Here is a 10667-nt window from a genome sequence, read left to right as displayed (position 1 = left end):
TGGTGTTTTTAAACTTTCACTCTGATTTCCTTTGAGAACCGTCAGGGAATTTTTAAATTTTCACTCTTCCGCTTTGACACCTACCAATCAAGAAGGTATAGAAGTAGTGTCCTAAAAGACAAGGACATTTTCCAATTTAGCAGCCCTCGCCTCCCAGCTGATTTGAGAGAGGTGCTGAGTGCATAGATACCATGCCAAATTGCTTTGACCTGCAACAGTAATGGGAGACAGAGAGAGATTAGAGAATTCAGAGAAAACGCAAAGCACAGCGCGCTGCCTCGGCAGTTTCACTGAAATCCCCGTGGTGCTGGTCTTTGTCCAATTCCTGGCACAGAGCCACTAAAACCCGCTGCATTTCCTAAGTGATGAGAGTGTAATAGACGTGATTAAGTGTCTTCCGTTACTCAGAACAAGCCCCTTTTAACCACACCTGAGGCTATGTTAATGACTTTTGGAAAGCCCTGTGGATGGGGGCTGGTTGCCAGGGGAACCAAACTCGTGTTTAGGAGTTTGGAACTATCCCGCGCACTCCCAGGAAGGAGACAGGGACTAGGGACTGAGTTCAATCACCAATGGCCAGTGGTGCTTAGCTAATGAAATTTTCATAAAGCCTCCACAGGACGAGGTTTGGCGTGCTTCTGAACTGGCGGACACAGGGAGAAATACACCCCAAGAGGGCGTGGAAGCTCTGCGCCCACGTTCCCCATACCTTGCCCTGTGCATCTCTTCCATGTGGCTATTCCTGAGTTAGATCCTTGTATAATAAACGGTTGATCTAGTTTATAAACATGGGAAACAAAATATCCCGTTGCGGGTAAGCATTGAACAATCTGTTTCTCCAGCTGAGAGTGGGGTATCTCCAAATCACCTTTAGGGAAGTTCTGAGGACAGACACAGGGGCTGTGGACCAACCAGGATTTGGAAGTGGCAGCATTTGTTTTAAGGCTGCATAGGAAAAAAAAAAAGAGCTGATCTCTGGGCAGTGCGTATCATTCATTTACTCATTTCATTCTTTCCATCAGCTCTGAACAATGAGTGTCAAGTATGTGCTAGGCCCTATCTGAGGTACTGGAGATAATCTCAAATCAAGACATTAAAATTGATAGTGAGGCTAAGAAGGAGACATAAAAAGGAGGAAAGAAAATATATTAGATTATAATTGTTTCTAATCTTCTGTCATCTTACTTCCTAAGAGGAGGAAGGTTAAGTTATCATTGGCCCAGATTTATAGGGATAATGGTCAAAGTGGAAAAACAAACAAACAAACAAACAAACAAGCAAAGAAACAAGAGACTGTAGAGAGTTTGGTGGAATTGCATCAGAAAAAAGAAAGCTTTACTGGAAATGACAAAAGGAGATATGGGAAGGGGAAGTATAGTAAAGGAGAAAGAAGAACTCGTTCCAGTTGAGTTTGCCTGAAACTGAATTTGAAGATCCTGAAGATAGACAGGTAAGGGCTTTTGTGGCCACTTTCGTGCACGTGGACTTAGAGAAAGAAAGTGTGAGATGAGAAAGTTTGTTTGAATAAGTAATGGATTCTTTTGGAGTTTTCTGTGTGATTAAATCCATTTTTAAATTTTTAAAAATTATTGATGAGAGAGAGAGAGAAAGAGAAGGAGAAAGATAGAAACACTGATTTGTTGTTCCACTTGTTTATGCAGTCATGGCTGATTCTTGATTTTTGTAAGTGCCCTGATGGGGCATTGAAACCACAGCCTTGGTGAATCAGGACGACACTCTCACCCAATGAGCTGCCCAGGACACTAATTTATTTTTAAATTGATCATGTGTGGTTTCAGAAAAATAAATGTATATAGCAAAGCTGTCTTCTTCCTAATTGACCGACATGTAGTTCTTCCCTAAGGCAGTAATTGTGAATCGTTTCTCGTATGTCCTCCCAGTGATATTTTCTGCACATGAAAGCAAATACAAATGAATAATATTTTCCTTCTTTTTGTGCAAATGGTACCATACTATATACAGAGGAAAAATGGTGAAAATGAGAAAAACTGATCATATCAAGTATTGGTGAGGACGTGAAGGAATTGCAGGTGGGAATGTAAAATGAAACAGCCCTATGGAGAACGGTTTGACAGTTTTTTAAGACGTTAAACATATACTTATCATGTAATTCGGTCATTCCATTCACATGTATTTACTAAGAGAAATGAAAGCAAATGTACTTCAACACCACTTTTCACAGCAGTTTTATTTTTAATAGCCAAAGGCTCAAAACAACCCAAATGTCCACGAATAGATTAATAAATAAAAAAATTTAGTATATCCATACAATGGAAGGCTACTTAGCAATAAAAGGAATGAACTATTGATACACACAGCAATTTGGGTGAATCTCAAAATTACTATGCTGAGTGAAAGGACCCAGACCAAAAAACAAAGAGTATATATTGTGTGACTCAATTTATATAAAGTTCTAGAACATGCGAACATCTATATTGATGTAACCTGGGTCAGTGGTTGCCTGAGGCCGGGGAAGGAATGAAGATGGGTATGAGAGAAGGAAGAGAACTTCTGCAGGGGATGAATATGTCCATTATTTTGATTGTAGTGAAGGTTTCATGGTTGTATACAAAACCAGAACTTCCCAAATTGTGCACTTGAAATATTTACAGGGTATTTTATGTCATTTATACCTCAATGAAATAATTAAAACATGAATCTCTGTTGACCATGTAATTTCACTTGTTATTTGCAAAATATATTTAATACATCTTGGTTGAAACTGCAGGAAAATGACAACAATGCAATGCCCATCATTGGAGTATTAAATAAATTTTGATGTCTTCGTACAATGGAATATAAAGTTGTTAAAATAATGTTATTCATCTTTATACACCGAAAGATGACTAAGATATTTTAAGTATGTAAAATAATTTGCTTGCTGGAGGGGTTGTAAAATGGGCAGCCAGTTCGGACTCCTAGGAACATACCCAAGAGAAAGGAACATATGCGCACATGGGAAGACTTGCACGTGAGTCTTTGTAGCCGCGTTACTCCTCACAGCCCCAGAGTGGAAACAGCCCAAATGCCCATCAACTAACAAGTAGATGATGACAGATAGGGCACATGCACACAATGGAATATTATTCGGGTATAAAAAAGGAACAAAGTACTGGCACATGCTACAGTATGGATTAACCTGGAAGACATATGTACGCTAACTGAAAGAAGCCAGACACAAAACGCCACATGTTGTGTGATTCCATTCACGCGAAATGTCTAGAATAGGCAAATCCATGGAGACAGAAGGAGATTAGTGCTCTCGGGTCCCATGGCAAGGGAGGGATTGGTGCAGGGTTTCTTTCTGAGGAGATGAGAATATTCCAGGATCAGATAGTGATGATGATTATGCAACATAGTGATGAGAGTAAACCCATTAAAATATGCAGTTTAAAGTAGTGAATTACGTCTTATATGAGGTAGAATATCACAGTTAAAAATGTTACTTAGAAAAATCTTTGAGAAGTAGAAGATGCAATGTTAAAAAATTTGGACATTGTGTAATTGGGTACAGTAAAACATCATTTTTGTTTAAATATTATAGGTGTATGTTAATGTGTGCATACAAGTAAATTGGGAAGATTATTCACTGAACTATTACCAAGAGGAATCTCTGAGGAGTGAGATTGTGGAGGACCTTACTTTCTAAGTAATACATTTAGGTACTATCTGATTAAAAAATATGCATGTAACTTTTGTGATCAAGTAAAATTAAAGATTTTTAAGTGATTAAAAAAATATAGCCCTGGTTGGTGTAGCTCAATAGATTGAGCACAAGCCTGTGAAGCAGGGGGTCTCCGGTTCAATTCCCAGTCAGGGTACATGCCTGGGTTGCAGGCCAGGTCCCCAGTATGGGACTCCTGAGAGGCAACCAGACAGTGGGATGTTTCTCTTCCACTTTTTCTCCTTCCTTTCCCCTCTCTCTGAAAATAAATTAAATATTTTAAAAAATATGCTAGTAGAGGTTGCCATTGAATACATCACATAAAGCTCTTTTTAAAATAATCCTTTGATTACACAAAAAATCACTCTATATTCACTCTATTTTTTGCACAAATTTAGGTTTTTTAAATTGAAAAAATATTTTCGTTCAATGTATAAAATGTATATACAGCATTTATGTGAGATATTTGTATACTGAAATATTTTTTAAAGTTTAAAAAATGTTTAATATTTTACATTTTAAAATTACAGTTTACTTTCTATCTTATTTTTTATTGGTTTCACGTATCCAGCACAGTGGCTAGATAATCATATTAAAAATTTCAAAGTCGTTGGTTTTTGCAGTAGAAATTTGACTATTGAAAGAGTACTCATAAATATTTTAATATTATTTTTAAGTTCATTAATGACTCATGGTTAGTTTGGACTCCAATTAGCTTAGCCCTTCTCCCTCAATTTTGAGTATAAGGATCAAAGCGATCTCTCTTTCGAACTCAGTCAAATGAGCATCAAAACTTCATCAAAACTTTATTAGTGGCTGAGATGATCGCAAAGGCCTTTAGGCGGCCCTGAGAATGCGCCTCCCAGACTTCTTGCTTCAGGGGAAATGATGAACCAGAGGGATCAGCTGCTGTGCTCTGACTTCCATCACTGTGTTCCCCCGAAGACCCATTTACGAGTGCCCATGGCAGGGAAATGGAGGCAGGCCCACTTCTAAAAGGCACAGGACTCTTCTGAAGGACACCTTGACTCGAGGACTCTCTGTGGGCCCTGCCAGAACTTCCTCAGAATGCTGCAGTCTAAGGTCTTCCCTTTCCCCTTCACAGGGGCCAGATTGGCATTAGCTCCTTGGCTCTCCCAGCCTCCTGCAGCTCCTCATTTTCCTACACTAGCATTTGCCCCAATAAATCTCTCATATAACTTACCCTATCTTAGCTTTTGATCTAGACAAACACAAGTAGTACCAAGAATGATCCGAGAAAAGACTGTGATTTGGGACTGACCCACTAACGATCCAGTGGGCAAAGAGGAGGTTACCCTGGTTGACAGGTGGAGCATGGATAGTCCCTAGCCTAAGGTGGAAACTTAAGTGTTAAAGATTTCACTGATGGTGACCCCCAAATGACCTGGCAAAGGAGGATGCTGTTGCAGATGTGATGATTAAGGCATTTGAAAGCTGTGGAGAGAACAATGTTCTCAAAGACAGCAGAGCTGGCTGGTTACTGCTAAGCTGTATCCATGCCAGCACAGGAATAATGAGAGATCCAGAGCCCTAATGAGCAGTTAATGGCCAAGTGTGAGAGCCAGAGGGTCTCTTTGATAGCTTACAAAGAGGCCCTTACCCCCTGTAGTGTGAAAGAGCAGACACATTTGAACAGGCTGAAGCTCAAACAGAATTACAGAGATCCACAGATGTTTGAATGTTCAGCCAGCACAGATCTGTTATACCAAGGTCAGGAAGCTGGGTGGGGAAAATCTGGGACCCTGAAAACTGGAATGGGGACATACAGATAGGTGCTTCTGAGCATATTACCTCTGCAGGGTACCACCTGCCCCCCAAATCCTTAAGGCTTGCAGTACGTCCCAACCTTCCTTGGTCTGGTAAGAGACAGCACTTCTATCATGATAAAAGATGTTGCAGAGACATCTCCTGAGCAGTGGTTCCCTCAGTAGCTGTCCTCACCTCCTCCCTGTCTAATAACCAAGGTTTAGTCCCCAGCATAACCAGGATAGATACTGAGGAAAGTGCCTATCCTGGCAGTGGTCATTGGTCTTGGTATCTGGTCAGGGTCCTGGAGGGAAAAGGATGGGAATATTGGGACAAAGTGCTATAGAGGGGAGGCATGTGGATGGGCACGCCTCCATTCCCAGCATAATCATGTTGGGAATTGTTAAGAAAGAAAGAGACTATCCATCAGAAGAGCTGCAAGAATTTGCATGTACAAGCCCAAACCAGAGGAATACACCTTGGCCTGTATTTTGAGAGTACTTGATAAGGGATCTGAAGTTTAAGTTTCTCAGAAACTTGACAAGAACCTTAGGGAATGGGGCTAACTGCTAGAATGGTTCTTAGAAATCGAGAAAAAGCAATGGTAGCACTCAGTGAAGTAGAAATTTCTGAGTTGCCCTCAGTGGGATAAGGTTCTGCAACACATCTAGGCTGCCTTGAAAGCAACGCTACTCATGGGTCCTTATGATCAGAGGAAGGAAAAAGGAGCAGGAGGAAGTGGGAACTCCAGAATGTACCCATCCACGCTTCTGCAATCAAATTGTGAGGATATCTTCTCCCAACTAAAAGACACATTGGTGCATCTTGTGTTCTACAACATAGAGGAAGTTCAGCAGCCTGATTGGATTTGGGGGCTTGGGAAACAATACATTCCATTGATAAGAATATCATTCCGGCCCGTGTCCTGTGGGGCACAGGTAACTGCCAGTGTTGAGTAGGGCTAAAAGCATGAAAGGCTCTGCAGCAAGTGCAGCAGCCCTGCTGCTTGGTCCATGTGGTTGGACAGACCCGATGGCTTTGGGAGAACAGTGTTAGGAAAAGATGCAGTGGGGGAGAGCTTTTCCCAAATGAGAGAGTTACAATGCAGGCCTCTGGGATTGTGGAATAAGACTGTGCCAGCCAGCCTAGGATTAGATACCTTTTGAGAAATAGCCCTTGAAGTGCTACTGGGCCCTGGTGGAGAAGATAGTTGTGGACCAAGGATGTAGAATTGCCCATTATTATGACTAAGAATATTCTTTGTCACGAAGTCCAACGGGCCAGTGGTAGTTCATCATGAGATGGGAATGATACATCCAAGATGAAGCCTGAGCAGGACCAGAGATCGTAAGTACATTGCATGAGCAGACAGTCCAAAGTTCTTTATTACCCTCAATAGGTGCATCAGTGTTTCTCTCTCATTTCACACCTATGGGCATATGAAGGTTTCTGTACATTCAGCTGAAGGAGGGACAAAGAGCCTGAATTTGATCATGGATGAGGTGGCTAGGTATGAGGCTTTAAGCTGAAAGTGAGTGGGGTGGCCTTGAAAGACAGTGGAGAGGAAAAAATCTTCCCAATGGGCAGAGGTGCGAGCAGCACACTTGGTCATCTACTTAGTATGGAAGAGGTGTTCCAATGTGAAAAATTTACTATCCTGGCAGTGGTCACTGGTCTTGGTATCTGGCCAGGGTCCTGGAGGGAAAAGGATTGGAATACTGGAACAAAGTGCTATAGAGCGGAGGCATGTGGATGGGCACGCCTCCAATATGGGAGTGGACGCAAACTGTGAAGAGTTCTGTTTTGCGTGTTAATGTCTATTCAAAGGTGCTCACCATGGCAGAGGTACTGAACAACCAAGTAAACAAAATGACTCAGCCAATCAACATGAATCAGAGTGCCATTAGCCATCTCAGAAGTGGCACGATGGGCACAGGAACAGAGTGACCAGGGTAGTGGAGACAGAGGCATCCAACCAGTTTGTAGTGAAGGAGGTAGATGGAGTAGGCCTACGATATAACCATGACTATCGCACCATCCAGCAGAAGCCAGCTTCATGGAATACAGACACAGCCTGATAAAGGCACAGAGGAAGCATAAGCTTGAGCCAATACTGTGAAAGTGTATATGCCATCCTTCATTTGCATGAATCCAGACACCTCTGTATAGTGCTGTGCACTCAACAGGAAGAACACATGAATCTGGGAATCAAGGATGTGGATGCAGGTGTGGCCTCACTATCACTACCAGTGACTCACTGGGGGAGTTTGTGCTTCCTGACTCCCCAGCTCTGGGCTCTGCAGGATGGAAGGTTCTGGTCCCCGAATGGGGGGGGTACCTTCTTGCCAAAGGATATAGCCACGACTACAAGTTACAGCTGCTGCCCAGACACTTTGGACTCCTCATGGCTAGGACCTCGAAAGTTTAGAGAGGAATCACAGTATGGGCAGGGATACTTGACCCTCATCAGTAAGAGGAGCTAGTGTTGCTTTAAACAATGAGGGCAGGAAGGAAAATAATGTGGGTGGAACCCCCACAACCCATTCACACAGTCTCTTGGTACTTTCGTGACCCATTGCACCTGCTAATGGACTGTGTTACAACCTTGGTCTGAGAAGGCTATGATTTCAAGAGGTTAGAGCCCTCAGGAATGGGTTTGAGTCATGCCACCAGGTAAGCCACTGAGTCCCGTCAAGGTGAGGGCTCTGGGTGAGGGGCAATGTAGAATGGATGGTGGAGGAGGCAGAGGATGAGTACCAGCTATTGCTGTGAGATCAAATGGAGCATCAGGGGCTGTGCTTTATCCTACTAACTTGCCTTTTCTGAGTTAATCCCTCAGGGAGAAAGGCCTGTAGGGACCAGGCGAAGGTGCTCCTCCAGCTCAGGAGGAGCTGTCAATCTGTGCAGTGCAAATGGAAGCTTTTGGTGGCCATGAAAATGCATCTCTCAGATTTCCCTTAAGTAACTCACAGACCAGTCCCTGTGCCCTGAAATCTATGACCACATTTGCATTGAGGTTGTGCTTCCCCAGGGCCACTCCTAGTCAATGCCTGAGTGTGGCAGGGACCCTAAACAGGCAAGTACCTGTAAGATGCTGTAAGACGCTGGCCATCTCTGTAGGGTGACTTTGGCTTAAGGACTGTCCATGGGCCTCGGTGGAGCTTTCTTAGAACTGTGCTGAAGTTTAAGAAGTAATTTCCTCACACTCGCCCTCGTTGCTTCTGTCTTCTCCTTCAGAAGCGCAGGCCCCCATTATTGTCTGCTGGCTCCTCCACCAGCTCCTTCTCTATTTTCCCTCTGGAATCTCCTCTAATAAATCTCTTGCACACCTACTCTCATCTTTGCCTCTGCTTCTTGGGGGACCCAGGCAGATGGCTTGTATATGTGCCTGTGGGTGTCTAAGGCAGGATGGCATGTGTGTCAACCTTTATGCTAAGTCTAGTCAACTGGTGGCTGCAAGGAGAGCTGAGTCGAGACAGATCAGAGAGTTGTATCTGGTCTGTTGTAAAGAATGTCATGATCTATCGGCAAGGTCTGCTATGAGGGCAAGCAGGGAGGGTCTCGACCTTTCATTAGTGGCTATTTCTGAATTGGAATGTTTCCAAAATCTCTATAGAGAAGGGTCATGGTCAGAAGGGTATTGTATTTGAAACTTTTGTTAATGGTGAATGATATTCATAATAATAGTGAATGATTGATTATTATGGTTAATGATGAATGACAATGATTAATAATGATATGATGATGTGATATAATATATAATGACTGTATAAATAAATATAATGTTGAATGCTAAATGATAATTATAGCCTGGTATAATGAAAAGCCTCAAGTCATTCTACTATAAGATGTAGATTAATTATATTATATAAGCAATAATAATTTCACACTGAAAGTGTCACATAGTATCTAGAAAAAAGATTCAAAACATAAGTTCTCCATTAGTGATCTTCGTCTTGCATTTAGGGTGACTGCTCTGACCAGCTGATGGGATATTTCTGTTCCTATATTGGTCTGTATTAAAGAGCCCATCAGAACATGCTGCTCTTCATTGATATTACTGCTTTCCCTTTATCTGACTTTATCCGTGTCAAGCAACATTATGACATTAATTCATTTTTGTCAGTAGATTTTCCTACTAGAAAAAGAATGTGCTGATCAGTTGATATAGGTATTCTAATCTACCTAGCATTTACTTCCTTTCTGTAAAAAAATCATTTTTAAAATTACAAAAACAACACATGCTTATCATGAAATAATTTTAAAACTATAAAGCAAAATTTAAAGTCCGCTTCTCATGTACAAGTTTCCTTTCAGTTCTACTCTGTAGGAGTAACACTTTATTTTTTGTTGTAAACGAATTTTCTCCACTGGATATCTGATAATCAAAGTGGTTTCTTCAGGACTTTCTTTGAAAAGAATCTCTTGTGTATTTACCCAGAATGAACTAATAAAACTGAGTTTCTAAATACACAAAAACCGAAGGCCAATCCTTTCATTCAAAGTTCTTTTTATCTCCAGGAGCCAGCCTTTCCTTAAGTCTTTTATGATGGCAAACACCACGCTCTGCAGAAAGTGTGAGCTTTAGCCACCTCTCAGAGAATGAGATTAATTTGGTAGATTATTTGTAATGCTCTGCTCACAGCACCTTATGGTTTATTCAGCCTTAGGAACTACCACCATTCATTTGTTTTCGTGTGAACTGTGTTGCTTTACAGTTATTTTCCAGGAGACTTTTCGCTGTCCCAAGAATAAAGTGGGGGGAGGGAATGTAAGAAAAGGGACTTCACTCTCAGAGTGAACTAAGTAGGCACCTACTTCAACAGTTTTAAAAAGAAAGCATGAAGACAAATCTGAAATGATGTCGATTATAGATGGGCTCTTTTAAAAAATACAGTTAAGATTATTATTGACCATTTTCAAACTCAAAGCAATTTTTGATGAGAAAAATTAGTTCCCCAAGATGAATAAGAGTTAAGCTTTTAATGTACATGAAATTTATTTCAAAAAAATGTTCTCAATGGAGAACATCTGGATCTGTATTGAAAGTGCTTTTATTCAAGGATTTATAGACGAAATCCTTGAGCTTAAGATCTCCAAGAAAGATTGTTATTTCAGAAACAGAAAACACAACTTATCAAAATATTGTTAATAAACTATAAAGACAAATACAATTTTGTAACTCTAAAAAAAGCTTAAATATTGGTTTCACTTA

Source organism: Artibeus jamaicensis, unplaced genomic scaffold, assembly GCF_021234435.1.
Source record: "Artibeus jamaicensis isolate MK-2021 breed Jamaican fruit bat unplaced genomic scaffold, CSHL_Jam_final scaffold_833, whole genome shotgun sequence".
In the NCBI taxonomy this organism is placed as follows: Eukaryota; Metazoa; Chordata; class Mammalia; order Chiroptera; family Phyllostomidae; genus Artibeus; species Artibeus jamaicensis.
Note: the sequence above shows the minus strand (reverse complement) of the source record.